Genomic DNA, 18,240 nt, shown 5'->3' on the forward strand with positions numbered 1-18,240 from the left:
TGAGGAGAGCTGCTAAGGACACCCTGTGCTGTATATTTTGCTGGTTCATATTACACCACCTTGACCTGAAGCCAAATTATGCATGAGAGTTCTAAAATGGTTTATGGCTAGGGTAGGCTAGCTGATGTCATTTGTCAAATGTGGCACTCTAGAATTATCTTACCAATATAAAACCAGGCAAAAGCTTTCCCACAGAATATTTATAGGAAAATGTGCTTTTCGAAATAAGGATGAAACACCCTAGAACTTACTCCATGTGGAATAGTGGAATAACAGACCCAGTTCCTTGCAGTTATGGTGAGGGGAGTGGCCAGGTTTAAACTCAGGGAAAAAGGAAATATGAAAGGCGCTTCTTGAGCTGCTCCTTCCTTGTAAAACTGAAATAATGAGCTTCTTAATGGACAAATTTGAAATGGACAAATTTGCTTTTTATATGCAAAGGTAGATAAATTAATACACTTTAAAAAATACGCTTAGTGTCCCAAACTTACTGCTTCATGCATTATATGAATAACTACATTTTGATCAGTGGATTACTGTGAGTTTCCTCTGTGAAGTTATCAAAGAGATCTGAGTACTGGCTACCTTGGTGATAACATTAGCATTAAAGCTTACTTTCCAGATACAAAAGCTATCCCTCAAGTTTATACCAGGGGTTCCCAGCTCTGGTTACACACCGAATCACCTGCAGCGCTTTCAACACTTATGCCTCAGTCCCATTCCCAGAGGTTTTGATTTGACAGGAAGCCCAGGTACTGACTTTTTAATATTTTAAAGCTCTCCAAGTGATTCTAATGTGCAGCCAAGTTTAAACTACTAAATCAAAATCACCTGGAGGGTTTTTTTATTTTCTATTTTTTTGCTGTGACTTGAAACACTTTAATATGATAACTAGAATTATAACTGACAGCATTTTACCAGGACATATCAGATTTTCATGGATATCACATAATTTCTAGGATACGTATATTAGTAATTGAAGGAGTCTTTGGGCCTAGAAAAGAAAACAACAGTCTCAAAGGCCGTTGCTGAATCATCTAACTTCGGAGAAAACAAAACCGGACTTTAGCTCCCGCCCTGAGGCTCCGGTCCAGTTGTATCTATCTGGGACTTATCACCCACTGCCCAACTACAAATGCCATCTCTCTCTCCTTCTTTTCTGCCTCGGCCCGAACTATACCTTACAGTAACATCCAACATATAATATAACTTGGGAAGATTCATCACTCCTTCTGACAGCACTTCCTGTGTAGTTAACATGTCAAATGAACTCAGGTTGTTTAATATCTCTCTTTGGGAGGTCTCAGGGGCCCTCTGAAGCATCCCAAAGTTGCTGCTGCTGCTGCTGCTAAGTCGCTTCAGTCATGTCCGACTCTGTGTGACCCCATAGACAGCAGCCCACCAGGCTCCCCCGTCCCTGGGATTCTCCAGGCAAGAACACTGGAGTGGGTTGCCATTTCCTTCTCCAATGCATCAAAGTGAAAAGTGAAAGTGAAGTTGCTCAGTCCAACTCTTAGCGACCCCGTGGACTGCAGCCCACCAGACCCCTCCGTCCATGGGATTTTCCAGGCAAGAGTACTGGAGTGGGTTGCTATTGCCTTCTCCGTGGAGGTTTTTTTTTTTTTTTTTTTTTTTTAAAAAAAACACAGATTGTTTGAGCAAACTTCAGAGTTTCTGATCCAGTAGGTTTGGGGTAGGACCCCAAAATTTGCTTTAATAAGTTCCCAGAAGATGCTGACATCTCTGCTTGGAGGGGCACACTTTAAGAACCCTCACTCTAGAGCACTACTCAGCGAACCCATAAACTCATATAGGTCATAAGTCCATTTAGATGATCTGGCTGGAAGTTTGTTTTTGTGTGACCCATGAGCTAAGAATGGTTTTACATTTTTAAAAGAGTTGTAAAGAAGCAAAAACGAAATAGCAACAATAAAAACAAAAAGGAATATGCCACAAAGACAGTTGTGGCCTGCAGAGCCTAAAATATTCAATATTTGGCCTTTCACAGAAAATGTTTGCTGACTCCTACTCCAGAGAATCTTGGAGCCTGATGGAAAAAAGCAAGACTCCTAAAAGACAAGAGAAACACTTTGATGGGAGAAACGGTTCCAGAGGCATGGGGGGAACTCTGAACAGCTGAAAGACTATTAACCCCCTACTGTGCCAGGAGAATGTGAGAATTTCATTGATCTGAACAACAATGCTATTATCACTCTTGTTTTATAGATCAGGAAATTGAAGCTCAAGAGATACTAACTTACTAGTATACAAAGTTAGTAGATGATAGAAATATGAATCAAAGATTTCTGTCAACTACATTATGTCCTAGAAAAAGCTTAGGATTCTGATTAGAAATGGATGTTTCCCAGAGTGACTCTAAAAACATTTTTTTGTTGTTGTTTAATTGCTAAGTTGTGTCCTACTCTTTGAGACCCCATGGACTGCAGCCTGCCAGGCTCCTCTGTCCATAGAATTTCCCAGGCAAGAATATTGGAGTGGATTACCATCTATTTTTCCAGATCTTCCCAACCCAAGGAGTGAACCCACATCTCTTACATTGGCAGGTGGGTTCTTTACCACTGAGCCACCAGGGAAGCCTCTAAAAATATAATAAGCACCAAAAACATCTATTCTTTCCTCAGCAGGTCAGTTCAATTGTTACTGTGTTTTAGGCACTGTGTTACAAAAATACATGCTCTATTATCTCTGCCCTCAACGAACTTACAGTCTAGAGGGAAAAACAGACATGGGATGAAACCCCATGAAAAGTTGGAAAAGGATTTAAAGAACAGAGCTGTCAAGCCAGCTTCGCAGGGTGGAGGTCCTTTAAGGATGCTTGTGCCCCAGATGGACAAGGCCCGGGAAGGTTTCCGAGCAGAGCAGACAGCATTGATCTTCCAGTATAGGCAAGTCCCAGATGGAAGGATTTTACTAGCTTGCAGAATCTTCCTGCAGACCACAGAGCTTACTGTTGCCTTAGCCTCTGGCTGTGTGAACGAGACAACTGGGCAACTACCAGAGAAGAGGCCCCCAGCTCAACAGGCTAGGAACAGCCACTGACCACAGTGATTAGTGTGTGACAGGAAATATTGGTCCAATTTCAGTGAAACGAGAAACTTTCAACTCTATTTCATGGTTTTAGGCAGTCATTTCCAAGCAAAGTTATTAAAAGAAGGGTTTTTTAAAAAATTAATGATTAGTCTGTTGGATGAGGAGATTTGTAAGTGAACATGTGGTAATGATCCAAGGATTGGGTTTCCTGCAGCCACTTTTGGCCAGAACATTCTGAAACCACCCATTTTATTACATGTGTGATTTGTCATGCCAAGTTGAAGAAGCAAGCAGGATTCAGCTTTGTTCCTTGATCTCAGTTTCAAGAGACTAACAGTTTCATTTCTCATTTGAATTTGTTTGTAAGGGTCAAGGGGCAGATGGAAGCACTAGGCAAGAAACGCTTTTCTAATTGACCACTACTGTGTTCTGAGGTTTTCTCATGTGTGTGTGCTCTTGCCATGTACAACTCTTTGGGACCCCATGGACTGTAGCTGCCAGGCTCCTCTGTCCATGGGACTTCCCAGGCAGGAATACTGGAGCGGGTTGCCATTTCCTCCTCCAGGGGATTGTCCTGACCCAAGGATCAAACCCACATCTCTTGCATCACAGACATGAATTCTTTACCACTGAGCCACCTGAGGCCACGGAGATGAATAACACAGAGATTTGTGCACAAGGAATTCACAGCCTTGGGAGGGAGGGGAGAAGGGCACATGAAGAGATTATCTCAGTACAGGAGTGTGAATGCTGATGTCAAGGAAGGAGAAGCTAGAAAAGGAACCCTTAACCATCCATCAGGATTTAAAAAGGCTCCTGGGTGGGACTGTATTGGGCCGAAAGTTTGCCTCTAAAGTCTGTGGAGGATCCCTTTGACTATTTCTTTGAGACAGACTGTCTACTTTTCTTACTGCAAACAACACATCTGACTAATGAGATCTGACCTGACCTTTAGTAACTTAGGTATATAGTCTTGGAGAAATTTTATCTTCCATCACTGAAGTGCACCTACCCCTGGGGAAATAAGTTGAGAACAACGTCAGAGACTGAAACATAAGAACGCAGAGCTAAGGGAATGTACTGGAAGATAACTTATCTAGAAGGAGGTGAGGGGTTATATGAAAGCATTCTAGAATTTTCCATTTAGATCAAGCATTCCATTTTTTACTCCACATGGTACCTTTTAAAACTTGGGAGAAAAATATGTGTTCATTCTCAAAAATTTTGGAAAATAAAGAAATACAAAGAAAAAAAAATCAGTTATATTACTACCACAGAGAATTAATCTTTTGGTATATTTGCTTCTGAACTTTTTCTGTGCATATACAGATATATGCTGTGCTTAGTCACTCAGTCGTGTCTGACTATTTGAGACCCGTGGACTGTAGCCCGCCAGGCTCCTCTGTCCTTGGGGATTCTCCAGGCAAGAATACTAGAGTGGGTTGCCACGACCTCCTCCAGAAGATCTTTCCAACCCAGGGATTGAACCCAGGTCCCTGTCATTGCAGGCAGATTCTTTACCACCTGAGCCACCAGGGAAGCCCAAGAATACTGGAGTGGGTAGTCTATCCCTTCTCCGGGGGATCTTCCCGATTCAGGAATCAAACCGGGTTCTCCTGCATTGCAGGCTGCTTCTTTACCAGCTGAGCTTCCAGGGAAGCACTATACATACAGATATACAGGTTCAGATCATTGAAATGACACTATATACACCTAGGCACAGTTTCTTTCTGATCATTTCATATTATTTCACACTAATTTTTTCATGATTTCACAATTTCATCACGACAATTTTATCCATGACAAGGTTTAATTACATTAACCATACCCTTCCTTTTAGACATCTAAATTTTTTCCTAGTTTTTGGCCATTGTAAATAGCATGATAAAAAATAATATTATACATACAACCTTGTCCTGGTTTGCCTGGAAACTTTAAAGTTTTTTTTGGCACATATTGCCAAAATGCTTTCCAGAAAATTGATACCTTTGCCAGTATTAAGTATTATAATTCTTGAAATATGTACAAAAGTAACAGGTCAGATTATCTCATTTTAATTTCCATTTATTACTGTAGTACTGACCATTATAAAATATTTTTCATAGCTATATTTACTTTTTATTCTTAAAAGTGTCAGTGTCTTTTGCCAATCTTTCTGTTGAGAAATCACTTTTCTCATTGATTGTATAAACACTTTACAAATGAAGGCTATTAAATCTTTCCATATTAATTAAAATAGTCTCGCTTTTTGGGTTTAGATTGTTTCATGTGAAGAACTTTTACACAATAAAATAACTTTCACACAATAAAACCTATAATTTTTTCTTAATGTTTTTATGTTTAGATTCCTTTCTTAAATGTGGGCAAGATAAATACTATTCATCTAAATTTTATTTTAGTTTAAAAAATTATTTTTCATTTTCTACACTTACCTCTTAAATCCCTTTGGAATTTCGTTTGGTTTATGGTTTGCGGTAAGGATCATGCACATATTATTGAGAAAAGATTCAAAGAGAAGGCAGTGTTCCAAGCTCGGGAAGTGTTGTTCACTCTCTGTGAGCAAAATTCAGATTGTCGGGTCCCACCCACAAGAAAGAATCAAACAGCACAAAAAAATCAGAATTAACAGCCAAAGTTACACTGATCTGAAAACGCGAATTCATTATTAGTCAAGTCCAAATTGTTTACTAGATAAACTCTTTCAAAACCTAGAGCATGTGGAAAAAAATAATATAAGAGGGCCCTTGATATTTATTTATTCAATGCAAATTTATTGATCACCTCCATGAACCAGGGAACTGTTCTTGATTGGGAAGTGACTGGAGTTACAACTGCTATGCCTGAAGACATCGCACCCGTATATGCTACACTATGGAGTAGAAAAACATTGTCAACTTAATATGTTTCATATGTTTGCAAGATGCAATTCTTCTAAAATATAACTAATTCAGAAATGCCTTATTATAGAACATAGCAATGTTATGAGGGAATGCAATGACTGAAGTTTCTGGCAAACTCAAAAAATTACTTAAAAGAGAGAGGAGAAGAATAATATTTTATCAGGGCTTACCCAAGGATGACACTAGATTTTGGTATTATGGTCACTAGAAAGTGATACTATGTAGTGAGTTGGCAAAGTTGTATTATATAGTGGCTTGGCGGTAATTTCCCAAATGTAGAAAATATTCTGCAAAACCATCAAATTCTCTTTGGGACTATCTACCCACACTTCTCAGTTGTTGAGGTTCTTTTTTTGGTATCAAATTAGAAACACATTATCTTGACCCACTGTGAAACAGCCTTCATTGAATTATGCCTGAGGCCTGTGCCCTTGGCATTTACTGAGGGATAGCCTTATGAAGTTCATTGCTGCATGTGTCACAGAAGTAAGGACATTGTCTAACAACTCACTCATCCCTCATGTGACATTCCATCCAAAAACTTCCTCCCTCCCTTACTCCCTTCCCTCCTCCCTTCTTTCATTTTGTTTAAGCTTCTGAATCCAGTTAATTTACATTAAGTTCTAATGACACTAACCACAGAAAGCCAGGCCCTTCTCCTGGTCTGGGCTTCTTATTCTTTTTATAATTCCTTAGTTTTAATTTATTTTCACTTGTGTTGTTTTATTTCCTATTTGTATTTCTTTTGGTAATAGGTCATTCATTCTGATTCTGTTCTTACAAAATAATATTCTGATAAATGATTACTTCCTAGGTATTTTTCAAAAATTTTGATTTTATTTTTTTTTACTGGTGTATAGTTGGTTTACAATATTATAGGAGTTTAAGGTGTACAACATACTGGTTCACTTTTTAAAGGTCATACTCCATTTATGGTTATTATGAAGTGTTGGCTATATTTCCTTGTGGTGTATTCATTTTATGCATAGTAGTTCTGAGGCCTTAGTCTTCCTCTTATCTTGCCCTTCATCCTTTCTCTCTTTCCACTGGTAATCACTATTTTGTCCTCTGTATCTGTGAGTCTGTTTCTTTTGTGTTATATTCACTAGTTTGTTTTATGTCTTATATTCCACATCTCCCTAGGTATTCTTATATTAAGAAGAAAAACAATGGCAGGAAAGTTTTACCTTGCATGCCAGCACACAGGGATGGCAGTGGTTGCCTGGAGCATTGTGTTAAGAGGGAAAGGAGATAGCTTAATTAGCAATGTCTGTCGTGAGCATGGTAGGAGAAACTGTTGGCCTTTTTATCAGGTATTCGATATCTATGTCTTAAACAGAATACATGACTATTCTGATAGTAAGCAAGCATAAACAAGATAATAAATGGCTTTCTGATTTATAAATCAGTGATTTGTAAGTTTCATTAGCCCACACCCTTTCCCCAAAGCATGACCATACCTATGTAAAATGAAAAAAATTGAGTTCTAAGCTTCCTGTAGAAATGGGCTCCTTTTCATAAATCTGACTAGCACTGATCTCAAGAATAGGTAAAATGGGATTCTTCCTCGATCTAAAGAAGCTGGCCCCTAAATCTCTTTCCCACTGGCTTTTCAATATATGAAAGTGTGCAATTAGAGATACATTTCTTTAGATTCTAAAAGCTAGCTGTTATTGACTCCTAAACTAAAAGACGAGTAGTCCTATACAGCATGGGTCCCCAGCCTCCGGGATCTAATGCCTACTGATTTGAGTTAGAGCTGATGTAATAATCATAGAAATAAAGTGCACAATAAATGTAATGCACTTGAATCATCCCCAAACCATCCCCCCACCTCTGATCTCTGGACAAATTGTCTTCCACAAAAACCGATCCCTGGTGCCAAAAAGGCTGCGTACTGCTGCTACAGAAGAGTAACACTTTAGCTTTTACTGGAGAATTAGTTGGTTGATTGGTAGTTAAGAAGAAACTGGAGAGTGGGGATAAGTGGGATACTAGGAGGGTTTGGGATACTAGATATTCCCATCTGAATGCAGAGTTCCAAAGAATAGCAAGGAGAGATTTAAAAAAAAGCCTTCCTCAGTGATCAATGCAAAGAAATAGAGGAAAACAACAGAATGGGAAAGACTAGAGATCTCTTCAAGAAAATTAGAGATACCAAGGGAACATTTCATGCAAAGATGGGCTCAATAAAGGACAGAAATGGTATGGACCTAACAGAAGCAGAAGATATTAAGAGGTGGCAAGAATGCACAAAAGAACTGTACAAAAAAGATCTTCATGACCCAGATAATCACGATGGTGTGATCACTCACCTAGAGCCAAACATCCTGGAATGTGAAGTCAAGTGGGCCTTAGGAAGCATCACTACAAACAAAGCTAGTGGAGGTGATGGAATTCCAGTTGAGCTATTTCAAATCCTGAAAGATGATGCTGTGAAAGTGCTGCACTCAACATGCCAGCAAATTTGGAAAACTCAGCAGTGGCCACAGGACTGGAAAAGGTCCATTTTCATTTCACTCCCAAAGAAAGGCAATGCCAAAGAATGCTCAAACTACCACACGATTGCACTCATCTCACACGCTAGTAAAGTAATGCTCAAAATTCTCCAAGCCAGGCTTCAGCAATATGTGAACCGAGAACTTCCAGATGTTCAAGCTGGTTTTAGAAAAGGCAGAGGAACCAGAGATCAAATTGTCAACATCCACTGGATCATCGAAAAAGCAAGAGAGTTCCAAGAAAACGTCTATTTCTGCTTTCTTGACTATGCCAAAGCCTTTGACTGTGTGGGTCACAATAAACTGTGGAAAATTCTGAAAGAGATGGGAATACCAGACCACCTGACCTGCCTCTTGAGAAACCTGTATGCAGGTCAGGAAGCAACAGTTAGAACTGGACATGGAACAACAGACTGGTTCCAAATAGGAAAAGGAGTATGTCAAGGCTGTATATTGTCACCCTGCTTATTTAACTTATATGCAGAGTACATCATGAGAAACTCTGGGCTGGAAGAAGCACAATGTGGAATCAAGATTGCCGGGAGAAATATCAATAACCTCAGATACGCAGATGACACCACCCTTATGGCAGAAAGTGAAGAGGAACAAAAAAGCCTCTTGATGAAAGTGAAAGAAGAGAGTGAAAAAGTTGGCTTAAAACTCAACATTCAGAAAACTAAGATCATGGCATCTGGTCCCATCACTTCATGGGAAATAGATGGGGAAAAAGTGGAAACAGTGGCTGACTATTTTTCTGGACTCCAAAATCTCTGCAGATGGTGACTGCAGCCATTAAATTAAAAGATGCTTACTCCTTGGAAGGAAAGTTATGACCAACCTAGATAGCATATTAAAAAGCAGAGACATTACTTTGCCAACAAAGGTCTGTCTAGTCAAGGCTATGGTTTTTCCAGTGTTCATGTATGGATGTGAGAGTTGGACTGTGAAGAAAGCTGAGTGTTGAAGAATTGATGCTTCTGAATTGTGGTGTTGGAGAAGACTCTTGAGAGTCCCTGGGACTGCAAGGAGATCCAACCAGTCCATCCTAGAGGAGATCAGTCCTGGGTGTTCATTGGAAGGACTGATGCTGAAGCTGAAACTCCAGTACTTTGGCCACCTCATGTAAAGAGTTGACTCATTGGAAAAGACCCTGATGCTGGGAGGGACTGGGGGCAGGAGGAGAAGGGGATGACAGAGGATGAGATGGCTGGATATTATCACCGACTCTAATGGACATGAGTTTGAGTAAACTTTGGGAGTTGGTGATGGACAGGGAGGCCTAGCGTGCTGTGATTCATGGGGTTGCAAAGAGTCAGACACGACTGAGAGACTGAACTGAACTGAACTGAGGAGGGTATGAGAAGCCAGAAGAAGCGGGTGATGGAAGGAGCTAGATTTTGCTTATTTCACAGTCTTGCCTGGCTTATTCCAGCAGCTCACTTGAAATAAGCAAAGAGTAAGCTTATAGACACATCATTATTAGCCCTAAATAATGAGGAATGCAATAATTCTCTAAGAAGGAGTTAAAAGGAATATACAGGCAACCCTTAATGATCAAATACCAACTTATATATGGATAGAGAATTCTTAAATTTCTAGTAGATAATTTGTTATTCAACTTCTCTCAAATCCAACAGACATATTTCTGAGAGGAGCTGATTTTTTAATTGGCATAATAGGAAAAAATGGACAGTACTTCTCATGTATTTCTTTATTCACTGCATTCTGTGAATAAATTGTTCCATATTCCTTCTGTGCTTACGTGGGTCTGGTACAGGGCAATGCTATTCAGGATGCAAAAGCAATGGAAGACACAGTTCCTGCCTCTGACAAGGTTACATCTGGGTTGGGAGATGAGTGATTGGTACATGAAACAACTGGGGGAAAAAACTGGGGGGATAAAATCAAGTGTTAGGGTCCTAGGTTCAGCTTGCAAGCACTATAGAAATTCAGAAGCAAGAAAGATCACAGGAGGAAAGAAATCAAACAGCAGTCCCTTTGAAAGGGATTGTAAGAAGCCACTCTGCCTGTTTCAGATGTCAGCAGGAAACTCTGGCTCTTACCATCCTGGGAAAGACTGAAAGCAACACTATGTGATATTCTACACCTACCCTGGACCATTCCAGCACAGCACACTCTGAGAATAGCATACTCGCCACCCAGAGAAGGAAATCAAGCATGGACTCTTGAAAGTCCTAAAATAATTTAAAACTGAAAAAGCAAACAATTTCTATTCATGCTGTGTAAGTTCTTTGTGATGAATTATGAAATTCACTCTACTAGTCTGTGGATCGAGATTTATATCTGCCATACCCATAGACAAAGACATGTTCATTCTTGTTCAAACTTAGGAAACTGTAGCTACCATTCCATAATCTAAAATGCAGTACATAATTTGAATGTATGAGCCAGCTGTTAGTTAGAAGGTCCCTCAGTGTGAGTTTCACCAATTGTTTTCCTCATAATTTGTCATTTTAGAAGTCAATTTCTATTTTATGCCTCCATCAGGCCAGTGTCTTGGGCAGGGGAACTGAGGCAGTCATTTCAAGTCCAAGCTTGAAGGTTTTATCATTAGGCACTGTACTTTACCCCTGTTGACTAAGTATCATTGGGATGAAATTTCAAAATCTCTATCGTTAAGAGTATCTCAGAAAAAAAAAAAAAAGAGTATCTCAGAGAGCCTATGAAAGATGCTAATATTATGTACCCTTTCAAATATACTGTGTTGGTTGTACTCCCCTGAACTTCACCTTTTCATGGAGGGCTGTGGCCCTATTCCTATACACTGATGAAAACAGTCTAAGTCCACTTGGAAATCTCACCACTTTCCCTCAGTTCACGAATGAGTTCTGGAGGGTCCTGGAGGTACTAAGTTGTCACGGTCTGAGTTGGGGGTTCTACTCTACAAACTCATCTCTCCTGGTAGGTATCTACTGACCTGTCACCACCATGGTTGGTCCTTGAAACTTGGTTCATAAAGCCACTTTGAAAATTGTTTTTCTGGTCCTTTCTGGACTGCTGGCTCTTTCTATGACATTCCTACCTCTCTCATGCTTGGACAGCAGGAAACTTGGTGAATGAAACTGTACCCCTGACTTCCTAGGCCTCGCTGCTTCCCCAGAGCCCAAATCTTGCAAAGCCTTTCTCTGTATAAATCACTGACTCATGCATGCAGTCATCGCTCCTTCCCTCCCCCACTGACTCCCAACTCCTCAGACTAGAAAACGTTTTTCTAACCTGGAGCCAAGGAAGTCCTGCATTTATTCATATTTTTTTAATGTAGACCAGGTTCTCAAAGCGTGGTCCCTGCAGCATCAATATTACCTAGGAACTTGTCATGCAAAGCATCTTCCCCTCTACCCAGCGCTACTTAATCAGAAGCTCTTAGAGTAAGGTTTACTGATCCTTGTTTTAATAAGCTCTCCAGATGACTCTGATGCTAGATAAACTTTGAAAAATACTGATCTATACCGTGATTTCTGTTTCTTCCCCTAGTGCATTGGTTCTCAGATTTTAACAAACATCAGAATCTCTGGATGGCTCGTTAAAACAGATTGCCGGGTCCACCTGCAAAATTTCTGATTCATTAGGTCTGAAGAGAGTCCTGAGACTTTGCATTTCTAACAGATTTCCAGGTGATGCTGATGCTGTTGGTCTAGGGACCACATTTCAGAGAACCCTTGCTCCATGAAGAAGTTTTAGCTCCATAATTGTCAATTCTCTTCCCAGTCTCTCCCAGTAAGATCCATCTAGTTAGTATTGCTAAAGTAACCAAATATATTCTCTAGGAATCTACTTACATGTGGTTATTTCCAGTCCAAAACCATCTCTCACAGATTTGACAAGGGCATATGCTAATGTTTTTGAAAGCCAAGAGCTGATGTTAGGCCAGCAGGGCTTAATCTTTTTCATCCCAGATTCCTCTCCAATTCAAGGGCTCCCAGAGCTAGTCCATCTGTAGGACATCCTACAAGATTCAGAAGGAGAAAAAGAGTCCATTGTTTATCTCATAAGATCTGGCTTGCAAACAGCAGACCAGAGTTTGTTTGGCTCCTTACCAGAATTCAGAGGTTGAGAAAAATATGATTGTTGAGGAATACAGAAGAGTTAGAGAAAATGGGATGAACAAGAAGGTCAGGGGAGTCAGAGGAATGAGCAAATGCTTTGAGAGTCATTGAGGTGAAAGCTTTTTGTCATGATTTGGGGCAGAAGGGAGAAGAAATTTAACCTCATAAAATCTTGCAGTTTAATTTTTGGTTTCAATATCCCCAGATTTAAGGAGAATAAAAAGTGGCCACCAACTCCCATCCCTGCTTTCTTGTATTTAAAGTCACTTCCTTGCCTGCAGCATCATCAGGGTCCCCAAAGCCCTTGATCCCATTTATTTTTTACCTGGCCTCCTGAAGCAACACAAAGTCTTTTTCAGCTTAATTACCACAGAACAATTACTTTAAGTCTGCAGGGCACAGCCACACTCCCAGCTAGGCAAGGAGCCACTTCAGAGCAATCTTTATCCTAAATTTGATCTTTTTTTCCTAAAATTCTATTTTGTTAAGTGGCTCACAGGATTCTGAAAGTACCGCCCAAAAACCATACTGGATATTAGTTACCATAATTATTGGAATGGTTCAGCATCATTTATTAATAATGCCAAGGACTGTTATTATTAAGCTAGTCCCAAGGGTTCCCAGAACTTAAATAGGACTATTCCACTTAAGGCAAAGTGGCAAAGATTTTTTTGCTGAAATAGCACTCCTATTGCCACTATAGTGATAGATATGGATTCCTCTCCTTATACTTATTTTCCAAAGAATGAGATTACTTGTGTTTTTTCAGATACTTGCTATGATTTTCTGCCTCTGTCTTTTTACTCTTCCTGTCATTAAACACAGTCCTTTATTCCTTGTGTCATGCAATAAATATTTATTGAGTTGAATTGAATTAAAATAAACTCTTGAGACTTCCAATTATAGACTGGAATCAAAGCTTCTCTTTCACTCTGTTCTGTGAAACCAACAGTGCCAACAACAATACCAAAACAACAAGAGTGACCACAGAGAAGAATATGAAATAAGAAAGAAGCAAAGCTAGGGAACAACAGTCTATGATGAACAGTTGTCAAGTATAGTAATTTGCGGACCAAATACAAGGACACAGCCAAGGATGGGCACATGCCTTGACAGACTTGAGAAGCAAAAGCATTTCTTCAAAGTAGCTGGCCACACTAAGAACCAAACCAGTGTTTAATTGTTGTATCTGTAGATTTGGCAGGGTGCAGGCAGGGTTGTGGGAGTATCCCAAACCTGGTTTAACACCATAGAGAGAAAGGAGATGAGGAGCTGGATGATAATCTGAATGGACCTACCATTTCAACAAGAAAAGGCTGTCAAATTAATGGGGGAGACGAGTGAACAAACATGTGACAGTCAGTTCAGTTGCTGCTGCTGATAAAGAAAATAATGAGCAATATTTTACATTCACAGGTAGGTATTCTCTTTAGCAAATCCAGATAAGGAAGTGGTCTAGGTAATGTAGTCTATTGCAATTTTCCGAAGAATGCTTTGTTATGTTGCTAAGTTGATATATTAATAAACATTTAAGTGACATGCTCTGAAAGCTATATAGAATATATAATAAGATAAATTGTGTCCAAATCCAAATGCAATGTAGGAATTTGTCTTTAATAAATCTATCTTTAATAAAAACTTTAATCAGAAAGTAATGAGGAATAATAATTACTAAATCACCATTAAGAAAGAAACAGTGCATATACTAGAGACAAGTGAACTTTCTACGTACCCCGAAAGTGGTTCCAGAACATTAGACTTTGAGAATATGCAGTGTAGACATGGACATGGTAGGAAAGTGTGAGAAAGCCCTAAGCCCAAGCTGCCTTCTGTCTCTACTCAGTTCATGAATCCTTCCTGCACAACCTTTTGTAAATAATTGATCCACAAGGAACAGGTCTCATTCAAAGTTGAGTAATAATCAAAAAGCCGTCACGTAGAAAAAAGGTACATGGCAAACAGAAACCAGGTAAATGATATTCACCAGATGAAGACTTATACCCCAGAATGTTTTCCCCTGATCACAATTAATTAAAAAATGTGGCCCCTAGAAATAAGAAACTAAGAGGAGATAAAAGTATTCAAATATATGGTGAAAGGAGGTGAAGAGTGAGTAGTCGAAACTTTGGAAAGGATTGAATTATAGCCACAGAAGCCTCAAGAGACTCAGCAAAATCAATGAGAGAAAAGAAGACAGGAGAGAGACAAATGTAACAAAAACAAAAAAATTAAATAGATCTGAGACAAGAAGAAACATACAGAAGATAATGGAAAACTATCCTTACTCTATTAGAAGAAAAGAACAGGTTAAACAGGAAAAGGTGCAAAAGGTATAATAGAAAAAGTTTTGGAGGATAATGAAGACTTGAATCTCCTGACCTCATCATCTTCAGGACTTTGCTCAAATTTCACTTCATCAGTAAGGTTTTCCCTGATGTCCATATTTAAAATATCTACCTGGATTCTATCTCCCTTCCCTACTTTATTTGCCTCCAGGCAATACCTGAAATTTACACTGTATGGAATTATCAGTATCTTAGACATCACAGGAAAGAGAGATAAGTTCAGATAAAATGCATAAAGTGAAAAAATCTGAGGACAACTTGAGCAAAACACCACTGTAATGAGACAATTCCAAGCAATCTAAAATATATGTGGTTGGAATCCTGGAATGGGGAAGGAGACAAAAAAAATATTTGAAGTAGTAATAGCTGGAAAATGTCTAAATTTGATGAATACTCTAAACCTGAAAATACAAGAAGCCCAAGGAGCCACAGATGAAATACAAAGAAAGTCACACTTGGATACATCATAATCAAATTGTTGAAAAGTACTAGTGATAAGTAGAAAATTAATTGTAAAGGCAGCAGGGACTAAGGGGAGAAGGGACAACAATATAGAGGGAAGAGCAAAGATAAGGAAGACAGCAGACTTTTATCAGAGCCAGAGCACAGTAAAGGGGTATCTTCAAAGTATCAAAACAAAAGTGTCAACCAAGAATTCTATAAACTACAAACATCTCTTTCAAATATGAAAGTTGAATGTCAATTTTTATTTTCTATTAAAATTCTTTTTCACAGATTTTAAAAAGGTGAAGAAAAGCTGAGAATGTTTATTTCCAGCAGGCTTATGCTATAAATAATGTTGAAAGAAGTTCTTCAGATAGAAGAATATGATACTGGAAGAAATTAGGATCTACACAAAAGAATAAAGAGCACTGAAAAAGGTAAACATGTGGTTAAACAAAAATATATATTTTTTTCACTTTTAAAGTCTCTTTAGAAGATAATTGACTATTTAAAGAACATAAGCATGTATGTAGAGGTTTGTAACATGTAGAACTAGAATATATGACAACAATGTGTTTGTTTGAGGGGAGAAGAAGTAGGAGTATGCTGTTGTAAGGTCCTCAAAATATGTAGGAAGTGTTAGAAAATTATTTGAAGGTAGATGACAATAAGATAAACATATATGCTATGAACTGTAGGGCAACTGCCACAAAAAAAAACAACAACAGGTATACCAATAAGTCAGTCTCATTGATAAAATAGAATACTAATTTTTTTAAACTTTAAAAAGTAGGAAATGGAGAAAAAAGAAGCAAAGGATAGATGGGACAGATAGAAAACAAATAGCAAAAGGATGTATTTAAACCCAACCATATTACTAATTGCATTCTATGTAAAGGACATAAGAGATTTCTATAAGAAGTCCACATTATATATAAAGATACAAATAGGATAAAAATAAGAAAGATAAAAACACTGATTTGAAGAGTGCTGGAACGGCGGAGCCTGGTGGGCTGCCGTGTATGGGTCGCACAGAGTCGGACACGACTGAAGTGACTTAGCAGCAGCAGCCGCAGCAGAGTGGTTATATTAACATCAGACAAGAGAGCTTTCACAACAAGGGATGTAACTAGGAGTTAGTTATAGTTTTAAATGCGTTTAATGCTTTGGTTAATTCTCGAGTTTGAAATGACTGTTTTTGACAGTTTTGTTAAGTTTTATCATTGCTTTGGGGGACATATCTTCTGAGCTCCTCATTCAGGCCTTATGGAAATTCCGCACTTCCCTCCCCACTACCTGGAGTGCTATAGGAGTGATTATTGAATTTATTAAATGCCTTTTTAGCATCTTTGATATGATCAAAATTTTCCCTTTCTGCTCCAACAAATTACTCTGATAGAATTCCTATGTACATTCCTTGAATAAATCCTATTCATGTTGCTTTATTCTTTAGTTATCCAGCTAGATTCTATTTGCTTTTTTAAAAAGATTTTTTTTTTTTTGCAATTGAACACATAAGTGAGATTACAGTCATTTATTTCTTATTCACAAAGTTTTGGTATAAAAGTTGTTCAGGCTTTGTAAAATGAATCAGGAACTTCTATGTTTTTTCCTATGGCTTAGAATCATTTAAATTACATAGGAACCAGCTGTTCTTTAAAGGTTAGATAGACTTAAGCTATGAAACCAGTAGGTAACATTTTCAGCAGAAAATCTTTTTGACCTTTCCATTGTCTTCTCTGATAATTGGTCTATTCAAAAATTTTCATGTCTTCTTCTTAATTTTGGCCATTTACATTTATCTGAGAAATTGTCCATGTCCTCTAGATTTGCAAATTTGTTGCCATTGAGTTTTATATAATTGTCTTACACATTTTTAAAAACTCTTTTACGTTGTAATTTGTCTCTTTTCATCCCCAGTTTTTCATATTTTTGCTTTCTCTTATTTTCTTAATCAAGTTTGTAGTAGGTTATGTATTTTATTGGTTCTTTTGAAATACCAGCAATTGGATTCATTAAGCATTCTACTAAATTTTCTCATTTTGTTAGATTCAGTTTTTATCTCTATAAATTCTCTTTTCTTAAATTGCAAAAAAAAAGTTTCCTAATATTTTAAAATTTCCTATACAGGCAGCAAATTTCTTCTTTTTTATCTTTCTTAATTAAAATAATAAAGGCATTATGACCATGTATTATTATCTTTTAACTCTAAGGACATCTTTGTGTGCTGTAAGTTCATGTATGAAGTGTTTTCCTTTTCCGTTGGTTTTTATAGGGTTTATCATATTAGTTTTGAGATCTCCTTAATCTAATGGCTATTTAGAAGTATGTATTTTTACTTTCCAAGTAGTTAATATTTTCTACTTTGGGTCAACATTTTATTATTTATTCTTAATTTTATTAGGTTATTAATAATCTTAATTTGTACTGTTTTCTTTTTGAATGTGTATATTAGTGATTTCTATAAATATCTGATGGTATATGAAGACTGCATATTTTCCACTGAGGTTTCCAAAATTATTCTAAAGATTTATTAAATTGAATTTGTTGATATACTACTCAATCTCTCCTTTTCTTTATGTTGAAGTATCAGATTCTCCAATTCTGAAAGAAGTGAACTGACTTCTCCCTCTCTGATTACACTTTAAGTACATTCTAGGAGGTTTGCTCTGTGTATTAAGCTCTTGTTTTATTAGGTGAAGAAAGCATATGGCTATTTTAGCTTCATAATATTGTGCTTTTTAATAATCACATTATATTCATCTGTACATGTATCATTGTGTTACATTTATCAGTACTTCTTTTTTTTTTAATTTTTTATTAGTTGGAGGCTAATTACTTCACAACATTTCAGTGGGTTTTGTCATACATTGATATGAATCAGCCATAGATTTACACTTATTCCCCATCCCGATTCCCCCTCCCACCTCCCTCT

The sequence above is a fragment of the Cervus canadensis genome, chromosome 13, assembly GCF_019320065.1.
Source record: "Cervus canadensis isolate Bull #8, Minnesota chromosome 13, ASM1932006v1, whole genome shotgun sequence".
Taxonomy (NCBI): Eukaryota; Metazoa; Chordata; class Mammalia; order Artiodactyla; family Cervidae; genus Cervus; species Cervus canadensis.